Source organism: Astyanax mexicanus, chromosome 14, assembly GCF_023375975.1.
Source record: "Astyanax mexicanus isolate ESR-SI-001 chromosome 14, AstMex3_surface, whole genome shotgun sequence".
Taxonomy (NCBI): Eukaryota; Metazoa; Chordata; class Actinopteri; order Characiformes; family Acestrorhamphidae; genus Astyanax; species Astyanax mexicanus.
Genome location: NC_064421.1, coordinates 38,703,599 through 38,716,523, shown reverse-complemented (window position 1 = coordinate 38,716,523; position 12,925 = coordinate 38,703,599).

Genomic DNA, 12,925 nt, shown 5'->3' with positions numbered 1-12,925 from the left:
CTGGTTCTATAGGACTCTGAAATGTAGTTTATGCACAACCGAATAGACATTTTTTCCATGTTTGGTATCCAATTATTTCAAAATGATACAGTAAAATCACTTGACACTCATGTCTAGTATAGAATGTGTTCTTCAAGACTTTGTTAGTGTAATTGGATAACAATTTGATTTGCTGGTTTTATAGGACTCTGAAATCTGGTTTATGCGCAACCAAATAGACATTTTTCCTAAGCTTCGTATTCAATTACTCCAAAATGATACAGTAATATCCTTTGTTACTCATGTCATTAATAGTATGGAATGTGTTTTTCAAGACTGTCTTGGTGGCATTGGATAACAATTTGATTTGCTGGTTTTATGTGACCTTAAAATCTGGTTTATACACAACTGAATAGACATTTTTTCTGAGTTTGGTACCCAATTAATCCAAAATTATACAGTAATATAACTTATTACTCATGTCAATAATAGAATTGAATGTGTTCTTCAAGACAGTCTCAGTAGCATTTGATAACAATTTAATTTGCTGGTTTTACAGGACTCCAAAATCAGGTTTTTGCGCAACCAAATAGACATTTTTCCTAAGCTTCGTATTCAATTACTCCAAAATGATACAGTAATATCCTTTGTTACTCATGTCATTAATAGTATGGAATGTGTTCTTCAAGAATGTCTTAGTGGCATTGGATAACAATTTGATTTGCTTGTTTTATAGGACTCTGAAATCTGATTTATGCAAAAGTGAATTAACACTTTTTGTATGTTTGATATTTAATTACTCCAAAATGGTACAGTAAAATCACTTGATATATATGTTATTAATAGTATAGAATGTGTTTTCCAAGCCTTTGTTAGTGCCATTGGATAACAATTTGATTTGCTGGTTTTATAGGACTCTGAAATGTGGTTTATGCACAACCGAATAGACATTATTCCTAAGTTTGGTATCCAATTACTCCAAAATGATACAGTTATATCACTTGTTACTCATGTCATTAATAGAATGGAATGTTTTCTTCAAGACTTTCTTGGTTTCATTGGATAACAGTTTGGTATTCATTTACTCCAAAATGATACTGTACAATCAGTATACATGCATGACATAAATAGTATGGAAGGTATTCTTTAAGGATTTCATGTTCTGATTTAAGAAGAATTAGATTTTCTTTTAGCTTTATAGCACTCCGAAATCTCTTTTATACAAAACCGAATAGATAGTTTTGGTATTCAATTACTCAAAAATGATACAGTAATATCACTTCAAACATATATCTGGGATACATGAGAATAAGATCTTTAAGAATTTAGGGCTGTGGTTTTATAACAATTTGATTTGCTTATTTAATAACAATCCAAACCTTTTCAAAACGTTACACTGTTCTACAGATAAGAAGTGGTCTTTCTGGTGTATATTTGTGGATTAGATCTCGTTAAATAATTTTTATTTAGGTGTAAAACTAGTTTCTGTTCCATTTTAAGTCTCTGCACGAGAAGCGCCAGTCTCCGCTCCTCCGGGTGCGCTGTGCACGCTGCTACAGTAAAACACGGTTTAGACGCGCATTTCAGTTTTCGGTGTAGATAGCGCGACCGAGCGTTTTCTAAGTGCAGATGGCGTGACCGCGGTCATAAACTGTCATTACGAGCGCGGACCTGATGTAAACTGCAGAATTTTTAGTAAGTAACGTTACAGCATGAAAATGGAGCTTTTAACTAAATTCCCAAATAATTAGAATGAACAAAATCTGTTTTAATAATGTACAACTGTACAATATGGAGGAAAGCTTTTTTTTTTTTTTAACGAAACTGACAGTGCTCTGTATTCTCCCCAGTGAGGATGTGAATCTGCTCACTTAACTAACCAGCCTCTTTCTGCCACAAATAACCCTTTTAATAACCTCCAATAGCCTTTAATGGTCTTCAGTAGCCTTCAACAGTCTTACCTGGCGACCATGTCCACTAAACCGTATAGTTACAATTCTGAGGTGAGCAGCAACCTGCCTTTAATTTTATCCGAGCGGCGCTGCGGCTTCCTCAGAGCGTCCAGTATAAACCGATACAGAGAGGAAGAGCTTGAGTGTGCGCACACACAGAACTTCAGTGTGGAGCTCAGGGTGGAAACAAATGAAAACTACATATCCAGCTCTAAAAATAGTCTAAACTGTAGTCCTCTGCTGTTGTTAGCTTGTGAGCTAACGCAGCTCCGTGACTGCTGCTGCTGAGGTTAGCTGCTGTTGTTAGCTGCTCCTGAGGTTAGCTGCTGCTGTTAGCTTGTGACTGGGCTGAAAGATGAACTGTAGAGATATTATCCGGTTTGTGTGGTTAAAACAATTTTTTTTTTGCTGCGAGGCGCATTGGTCCTACACATATGAACTGCAGAAACTGTTAAAATGCTCTAGAGTGACTGAGCTGGGCTGTAGCTCCGTGACTGGGTTGAAGAACACAGCGGGGTTTCTGCTGCTGCTCCGACTAGTGTTTGGATGAGGAACTGCAGCTTCTTGTGAGAGAGCAGTTTCACCCATAGACCACTGAAGTCGTGCGTCATTCTGTAGTCCTCGTACGGTGTTTTTTCCCCTATGAGAAAAATGAAAAGTTTTTTTTTTTTTTAAACCCGCCTCTATCACATCTATTTACCTGTGGTAAATAAATCAGTTTAGACCCCTGCACGTTTTATTCTGTGTACATTTTACTCCTGAAGATCCTCTGCGTTACGAGATCGTTTAAAATCATAAAGAGAAGAATTCTAGCTTTAAGCTAATGCTACAGCGGAGTGAACTGACCACCCAGCACAGCTACAGAGATCAGCCGGGGACTATTTTCGGCGCAACACCAGAGAACACCGGCCGTAACTATACAGCGTATTAAACACAGCTGAGCCAACTAATGAACTAACTGCGCTTACTGAGGAGAGCTGAGAGCATCACAGCATAAAATCACTAAAACAGGACAGTGATATTCCAGAACCAGCTGTAACACGTTTTAAAGGGATAGTTCGGTATTTTTGAGTCTGTATGGCATCATCATAACCAGTGTCGTGCATCCACACTGACTTACCCCCCACAGCGTCCTGTGAGCCGAGTTCTTGTCCAGTTTAGGTCAAAGCGAAAGTAGTCCGGCATGTTTGCTGGGGTCAGGAAAATAACTCCTTTTTCTTCCCAAAGCAGTACGTGTTCAAAAGAGTGATTTATTTACATCACAAAAAACTAACCCTGCAAAAGTCACGCCTCGTAAATCACTTGGGTCCTACTTTCTCTCATTTCGTATCAGTGCGCGTCATTCTGACAGCGAGCTGCGCACGCGTCAACTTGTTCTGTGTTTTGGCAGTGCTTAGCAGCTGTGTTCAGACTAGCAACGCAAACGAGCTAACTTTAGGGAGAAGTCTATTGGCTTTTATAAGCTTTGTAAACACATATATATATATATATATATATATATATAGCTAGGTGTGTGTGTGTGTGTAGCAACAAAGATGTGGCTGATTCTCCGCAGAGTTTTCATCGTTTTCCTGTGACTGATGTTGCTCTGAGGAAACTTTGGGTACTAGCGCTGGGCATCCATGTGGACACAAAAGTGGAAAAAATAAAAAAGCTTCGTGTTTGCAGTGCGCACTTCAGCGATGATGACTTTTTATCCACATGTCCTGGTCTTGCATCTCGGGCATAACTAAGTCCCACTCGTGGCAACAGTAGCATTCCACCTCGGTCTGCATTATTTCGCACTTGAAACAAGTGCACCAGGATTTGTCGGCCACCCTGGGTATCGCAGCTCCAGCAGTGGCTCCAGTTTCATCTTCCACCACTTCTCTGTCCACCCTCTCTCGGGTTCATAAAGATATCCCCGTGGCTCTGAGCGGTGATCAATGTTTTCCTCGTCACTCTCGTAGTCAGACATGTTCTCGAGGCGAGAAGTAAACAAAGCGACCCAAACACGTAGGCTAGCTGTCAGGTTGCAGCGCTGCGCGCATTGATATGGAACGAGAGAAAGTAGGACCCAAGTGATTTACGAGGCGTGACTTTTGCAGGGTTAGTTTTTTGTGATGTAAATAAATCACTCTTTTGAACACGTACTGCTTTGGGAAGAAAAAGGAGTTATTTTCCTGACCCCAGCAAACATGCCGGACTACTTTCGCTTTGACCTAAACTGGACAAGAACTCGGCTCACAGGACGCTGTGGGGGGTAAGTCAGTGTGGATGCACGACACTGGTTATGATGATGCCATACAGACTCATGTCAAAAATACCAAACTATCCCTTTAACATTTACCCTCTTTATTATGCAGTGAAATAAATTGGTGTTTCTGGTTCGTTGTGGTCTCAGTGAAGGCAGGTAATTAGTTGATTAGTTAGATTTTAGTTGATTATTTGGGTCAGGTGTTGTACTTAGTATAAACTAATGACTGTAATTAAATACTAAACCTGCAGAGAAGCGCTGATCCTGAACTGAGAGCCACTTTCTCTTACGATCTCTGCCTTTTAAAGCTCTAACACAGACTACACTGCTCAACATCACACTGCTCAACATTACTGAAAGAGTTTTCATCTGTTTAAATGCTTTAATGATCCTCTGTGAAGAAGCGTAATAATCCAAAATGCGATCTGACCGGAGTTCGCTGTTATGCAGAATCCAGTCCGGGGTCATTTCCAGCCACTGTGCTGTGACGTCAGTTAAACATTAGCTTAAAGTTAGCATTTTTCTAATTACTACCCTTAAACGATCTTGAAATTCAGAGGATTCAGAATAAAATGTACAGGGTTCTGAACATATGTATTTATCACAGAATGTGATAGAGGCCAGTTTTTTAAAAAAGCCCATTCAAATTCCCCATTCACTAAAACCGCTTAGACACAGAACCCCAATTATGGGCATAAACAACATGGCACGGACTACAAAATGACGACACGACTTCAGTGGTCTATTAGCTGCAAAGAAGATGGAAAAAAGGAAAACAGGGTTGTTTTTGGTTGGGAATACAAGAGTCAGAATTAAAAATGAAAAGCTTCTTATTTTGACTATAATTTCAAACTTTTAATAATCAAAATTGTACTCTAAACTGAAAAGGGTTAATGTTAATGTGGTAATTTGCAAAACATACAAAAAACAAGGCAACTGAATTGACAAATAATGAGTCAGTTATTTTTAATGTATCCTCAATTAAATATGCTGAATAAAAGGGGTGAACAATTAAAACTAGGAGTTACAATATCCAATAACTTGATTAATTACCTATGAATCTAACTATATTTAGACTATTCATAAAACATTATAAAAAATTAACTGTATTGCAACATCAAAATGTGGAAAGTGTTCTTAACCTACTTTAAAAAAAAAATTAAAAAAAATATGAAAAATGTAACAGTAAAATTATAGAAATTGGAATGTACAGAACAATGTACATATAAACAATTTATAAAATGTATACAAAACACCTCTAAACATAATCATGCTCGTGAAGAGATGTATGGTCGTCTGTTCTCCCATGCATCCTCTCCTGACTTCTGTACTGTATTCACAGGCTCTGGTGCTGCATCATCCTCTTCTGTAATTTCTGTCTCAATTATATCACCATAAGCGATAGAGGTTGTGGAGCACTGTACAACATGCCACAACTTCTGGGGCGAAGACAGGGCTCCTCTCAAAAGAAGCCTTAAAGAAGATGGAGTGTCAGTGTGTCTTCAGCATCCCGAATGCTCTTTCGATGATGCACCAGGCCAGAGAGAGCTTGCTTGTTGAAGCGAGTCTGTACAGGGTTCCGCACAGGCACTTTGTACTGGGTCAGGTGCTTGATTGGTGCACTGATGCAAGGATACCCCCCTTCCCCAAAGATGCATCTTCCTGCGGTTGGGTACATTGTCTCTTTGTAAATGGGGTAGTTAGCATTAGCTAACCTAGCTAACATTAGTTAAAACATTCTCCACTGAAATAAAGTAGTTAACATTAGCTAACCTACCTATCGTTAGCTAAAATATTCCCCACTGAAATTAATTTGGTAACATTAGCTAAAACATCCCCCACTGAAATAAGGTAGTTAACATTACCTAACCTAGCTAACATTAGCTAAAACATTCCCCACTGAAATAAATGAGTTAACATTAGCTAACCTAGCTAACATTAGCTAAAACATTCCCCACTGAAATAAATGAGTTAACATTAGCTAACCTAGCTAACATTAGCTAGAATATTCCCCACTGAAATAAAGTAGTTAACATTAGCTAACCTAGCTATCGTTAGCTAAAATATTGCCCACTGAAACAAAGTAGTTAACAATAGCTAACCTAGCTATCGTTAGCTAAAACATTCCTCACTGAAATAAAGTGGTTAACATTAGCCAACCTAGCTAACATTAGTTAAAACATCCCCCACTGAAATATGAACATATGCCAGTTTAAACTATAGCTTGCTAGCTACCATTATCTGGTGCTCACGACTTAGTAAGTGGTGCTCACCACTTTCTACGTAAAAAAAATACACCACGTCCTTTTAGGGGCTCCATAAACTGTTAATAGACAAGATAACAAATCTGCTGATGTTTTACAAGTTTTATTTCCATCCCTTTTTTACTTGCAACACTGTGAAAAACTGAAATAAAAGGAAATATTGCATTTGTAAACACATGCACAAGATCTTCTGTTTCTTAGTAGTTTAATTGCAGTAATGGCTCTTAATTAACAAAACTATTTAGTTACCCTTGTAACAGTAAAACAAAAACACAAATAAGCTGACAACAGGAGAACGAACAACAAAGAGTTACATACCGTGTGCATTTTCTGACCAGAATTTTAAGAGAAGTCACAATCTAATCTAAGATCTAGTCTTTCCACATGGCAGCCATCATGGCGCTCTTTCTGCTCATTAGCATAACCCATGACCACAATGCACTAACATGTTACTTCCGTTTTTACCAGCAGAGGGCAGTATTGAGCAATTCTTAAGTCAAATGAAATGTTACACACCTCCTTAATAGAAAGGCCACTAAAGACCACCCATGAGGTCGCTATGCCTCTGCTGGAGTGTGCCCGGACGGCACATGGGACTGCTAGCCCCTTACTGGTGTAAATCAAAGCGATCGCTTCTGTAATCCAGTGTGATAGTCTTTGTTTAGTAATAGCTTTCCCCGTGTATGGCTTAGTCCAAGATACGAAAAGCTGAGTTATCCACATAAATACGCAGCGCTCGCACAGGACATTTAACCACTGCTGGATATGTGAGGCGGTGGATAAAACGCCTGCAGCTCCAAAGGGAGACAAGGCTGAATGACTTTGGGAACAAAGTCAGGGTTTGGACGCAAATATATCTTAAAGTCCCCCTGCGAAAACTGGCTACATGACGAGTGCACAGAAAATGCATGTATCTCACTCATGCGTTTAGCCAAGGCTAACAAGAGGGCTGTCTTAAAAGACAGAATCTTCAAGTCTACCGGGTTCAGAGGTTCAAAGGGTGCTGCCGACATGGCTTCAAGCACAAAGGACATATCCCAAGATAGAGACAAGGGTTTGGAGACTGGTAACAACTGCTGTGCCCCCTTATAAAGCGGCACACTAAAGGATGTTGCCCTACTGTTTTCCTTTCAAATCCCACATGGCACAAGGCAATAGCTGTGAGGTATGCCTTAACTGTGGAGAATGACTTGCCTTTACCAGTCAGGTCTTGGAGGAAAGACAGTATAACTTCCACAAAACATTGGAACGGGGTTTCAAGTTTATCTGAACACCAATGTTCAAACACCCCCCACCTGGCACTGTAAATGGTTTTTATATCATTAGGCGGTAGCCCTGTTACACTTAAGTTAAACCACTCACGAGTCAGACCCATGGGGCTAGGTGCCCTGGGTGTGGATGACATATCCCCCCTCGCCTGAGACAGTAAATACCTGCGCAGTGGGAGGGGCCAGTGGTTGCCATGGAGAAGCTGCGTGACTTCCACCAGCCAATGCTTGCCCTGCCAGTGTGAAGCTACTAAGGTTACATTCGGACCCCTCTCCATATGGTGTGGATAAGCGACGGCTCCGGGAGGGGCATTCTGATCATGCGGAGAGTAAAACAGAGCACTCTATGCATTACCTAGTGACGCAAACAGATCCAGCGTAACTCTGCCGTAACGCTCCCAAGTCTGTTGGACACTGCTCTATAAAATCATTCTGTGTGCCAGCGTGTGTAACGGATGGAAGCGCAGCCCTCCCTGGCCCCACTACTGCCATAGTGTCTGTCTGAGTGTTAGCTCTACTGCCAGCACCTAAAAACAGTTTATGTAAATGGATAGCTGCCTATAATTCCACCTGCCATCCACTGTCCTGTCCTTGTGTATGCCCCCACAACCAGACAGTGACATCTGTTGTCACTTCTTGTCTGACATGCACTATGTGTATAGGGACCCCCAGTGTTCCACTTCCACTGACACAAAGCCATCAGCGCCGTGTAGCGTGTGTAATGCAACGGATCTGAGCGCGGCCATCCAGCGCTGAAAATCCCTCATGAACAAATGGCCCAGAGGGAAAAAGTCTATAGCTGAGGCCATCAAAAGTAAGGGTGTGCTTGGTGTGCGAACTGGGTATGGTTGGCACACAGAACATATTGGACCGCTTGAACTGCGTTCCACCTCAACATTGGGAAGGGGAGCCAGTTAAACGGGGGGCAGATTGACTTCCTCCCCATGCTAGATACCCATCAGGCTGACTTCTTCTGCCTCCTTACTATCCATGTGGATGGGCTAGGGGTGGCTGGGTAGCTTGTCGTAGCTGCTGGGGCTTTCTAGACCAAGCAGTTTTACTTTCAGCAATTCCGGTTTGAGCGGGTTGGTCCGGCTGAGGGTTTCGGCAGTTTAGGCATGTAAAAACTGACAGTCTGACAGACCACCGCCTGCTTGAAAGTAGAGTGAGAGGGGGCTTGGGGAGTTTTTCCCATAACGGGCTTCTCCTTCCAACACGTAACTAACTCCTCCATAAGCTCTGGAAATATCTTGTGGCTCGCTTCACCCTAGGAATCTCTTTTCCTCATAGTGTGACTTTGCATTCTCCGCTAGCATGGCTGGCCACGGGATGTTTAGCTTTTCAGCTGCACGCTTAAGCACATCCTGGCTTGGCGCACCAGCCTGCGGCGTAGGCTTTAGACAGTGAATTGTGTGCAGTGATTGCACAAACTGGGATCTTTCAGCGCTGCCTGGGTGTGTCGCAGCCCAAGGCAGGTGGCGCAAGTGTGGTGCGTGTCCTTGCTAAAACATTTTTTTCCACAGGGTCGTTTTCACCAACCCCACTCTGCCCTGCCTGCATTGCTCCAAACAATTAGCTGGTGTGCTAATTTTTGCTAGACTGCGCTATTCAGGGGACAACGGCATGGTGGCCAAACTATTTAACTTTTAGCACAATAGCACAGGGAGCTAGTAACTAGTCGGGCTAAAGTGGGCTAAAGCGTTGCCACTATGAGCGGGAGGTCGCACGTTCGAACCCCTGTTAATGCTGCTTTGCCATCAGCTGACAGTGCGTAGAGGGAGCAAAATTTGCCTCGCTCCCTCCGGGTGGGTAGATGGCGCTCTCTCCCCACATCATTAAAGAGGGATATCCACAGCACAAAGTGTCTGTGAGCTGATGTACCTGAACCAAGTCGCTGCGCTATACTCCAAGCGCCCTGGCTACTCGGCAATGCTGTATCAGCAACAGCTCGAAGAAAGAAGATGGCTGGCTTCGCATGTGTTGGAGGAAACCCTCCTGGTGTGTTGGGGCATTACTAGTAATAGGGGGAATCCTAATGAGTGGGTTGGGTAATTGGCTAAGCAAAATTGGGGGAAAAATTAGGAAATTTTTTAAAATAAAATTTAAATAAAGCTTAGCTTAGCTTGGCCCATTAGCTTAGTTAGTTCCTTTAGCCAGTGTTTCGAGACAAACCGACTAAATAAGAAATATTCGGTCTATGGTAAGAACCTGAATAAATCCTCTTTCTTTTTAAAGTCGCTAAGCGACTGAGGTATTAACCTGTAGAAGAGAGTGTGTGGTGGTTTCTGGAGTTTAGCGAGAAGGTGGTTTTGAATGATGAGGTGACGCTGTACCACAATATTATATACATGGGTGTAAGCACAAACACCACAGCTGTCAGCCAGCTGTCAGCCAGCTGTCAACCTCATTGGCTGGCGTAGTGGAATAGAGCTTCTGAGGCATGTGCGGAAGGTTAAGACACCACAACCGAATGTTTGAAGGACTTGTTTAACTGATAGGCCACCCCTAGCAGCAGCAACTGCAAACAAATGTGTAACAAGTTTTTTTACAGCGCTGTGGAGGACATGTGACCAACTCATCTTTACAGAAGTCCGCAATATGCAGGAGAGGCTGGAGGAGGCAGAACAGGAGAGACAGGAGGAGGTAGAGCAGGAGAGGCTGGAGGAGGTAGAACAGGAGAGGCTGGAGGAGGTAGAGCAGGAGAGACAGGAGGAGGTAGAGCAGGAGAGGCTGAGGTAGAGCAGGAGAGGCTGGAGGAGGTAGAGCAGGAGAGGCTGGAGGAGGTAGAGCAGGAGAGGCTGGAGGAGGTAAAGCAGGAGAGGCTGGAGGAGGCAGAACAGGAGAGGCCGGAGGAGGTAGAGCAGGAGAGGCTGGAGAAGGTAGAGCAGGAGAGACAGGAGGAGGTAGAGCAGGAGAGGCTGAAGGAGGTAGAGCAGGAGAGGCTGAAGGAGGTAGAGCAGGAGAGGCTGGAGGAGGTAGAGCAGGAGAGGCTGGAGGAGGTAGAGCAGGAGAGACAGGAGGAGGTAGAGCAGGAGAGGCTGGAGGAGGTAGAGCAGGAGAGGCAGGAGGAGGTAGAGCAGGAGAGGCTGGAGGAGGTAGAGCAGGAGAGGCTGGAGGAGGTAAAGCAGGAGAGGCTGGAGGAGGTAGAGCAGGAGAGACAGGAGGAGGTAGAGCAGGAGAGGCTGAAGGAGGTAGAGCAGGAGAGGCAGGAGGAGGTAGAGCAGGAGAGGCTGGAGGAGGTAGAGCAGGAGAGGCTGGAGGAGGTAAAGCAGGAGAGGCTGGAGGAGGTAGAGCAGATGAGGTTGGAGGAGGTAGAGCAGGAGAGGCTGGAGGAGGTAGAACAGGAGAGGCTGGAGGAGGTAGAGCAGGAGAGTCAGGAGGAGGTAGAACAGGAGAGGCTGGAGGAGGTAGAGCAGGAGAGGCTGGAGGAGGTAGAGCAGGAGAGGCTGGAGGAGGTAGAGCAGGAGAGGCTGGAGGAGGTAGAGCAGGAGAGACAGGAGGAGGTAGAGCAGGAGAGGCTGGAGACTCACAGGTGAGAAAGAATGCTTTGAGGTCAATCAACCCCCTCACCTCTAAAATCAAAATTTCGTCCATGAGTTACAGTTTTCGGCCTGGGTTCAATTCCCGGCTGGGGCGACCCAGGTTTCTGTGGAGTTTGCACGTCTCTCCATGTCTGTGTGGTTTTCCGCCGGGTGCTCCGGTTTCCTCCCACAGTCCAAAGACGGCACGTTCAGGCTAATTAGACGTCAGATAAAATTGCCCCTAGGTGTGAGTGTGTAAGTGAATGTGTTTGTGTGTCTGCAATGGATTGGCTGGATAGCCTGTCCAGGGTGTATCCTGTCTTCCGCCCAATGCCAGCTGGGATAGGCTCCAGCTCCAGACCATATAGACCAGATAGAGAGCTATTTTTCAACTTTTTATATTTTTTATATTATTGGTATATGCATTGTGTATTTGTTTACAAGCAGGTAGCTGTCAAAGTTTAGGGAAAAAAATTACACAACATGAGAAAAAGAAAAAGCAATGGAGGGAAATCTCAGCTTATTGCAGGAAAAAGAAACAACTCCAAGTACTTCTGGACATCACCCCAGCCTAAGTGAAACTAAAAATTCCTTTAAGTATACAGAAATCAATAGTCAAAGCTGGTAAACCTGGAAAGAAAAAAAGGAACAAAAATCTAAGAGACAAATCTATAGAAAAGAACCCTGTCTGACAACCTCAGTAATCTTTATAGTAGATTCTGAGCCGAGAATCCAGAGCAGTGTATCTCCAAAGCTCAGTTCTGAGGCCATTTTAGATAGTAATGGCACAACAGCTCTTTTAGATGAACAGTTCATCTTTCTAGTGAACTGATTTTAATGATTCAGTTCAGAACTGAATCATTAAAATCAGTTCACTAGAAAAATTTGTTCAATGAATCGTTCAGTGCTTGGCAGGAGGAGCCTGCGACTTCAACCACCTAACTGATACACGGCTGAACGGTTCATGTTTCAGTTTAGTTCACGGCTTCGGATCAGGAGACGAGAGTGTTGTAAAAAATTAATAAAAATAAAAAGTATTCAAGTATGATCAACTAAATGTTGAAGAAAAAAAAGCTTAACTGTAGTGCAAAACAAAAAGTCAAGAAACTAAAATAAATAAATAAAAATAGAACATAGACACATCCATACACTCACTGTTGTAGGTGCAGAACAAATAAAATCCAAACAGGATCATCATGATAGATGTGGCCTACTTGCTTTATTTCCTTTACTTCAGGTTGGCAGACCAGGAATACCAGCTGTCTAACCTTTGCAGAACTGAGGCGATTTCTTCGCTCTGAAATTATCTGGCCCATTTTACTCTCTGACGGTGTGTCATCTGTTGGCAAATGGTCACCACCAAGAGCTCCACAGAATCTGTCAGGTTTCAACTTGTCCAAAAGTTTAAAGCAATCTTCTGCAGACCTTTTGCCAGAAGAATTACTTTTGAAGTAGACACATACCTAAGAGAAAGAAAAACAAGGTTGAGCCCTAATAGTAGTAATAATAATGTATATTGTTATCGTAGTTATTATTTATAATATTACTCAGCAGAGTCTGAGAACCGCGGTTAAAGCATGACTGCTTAGATCAGCGACACCTTGGGCCTTCCAGCCTCCCCACATACAGCTAACTGACAGATGACGAGCACCGCTCAGCAGCCAATAGGAGAGTAGGAGCGTTTGGGGCGGGGCTTGTGTTCCTA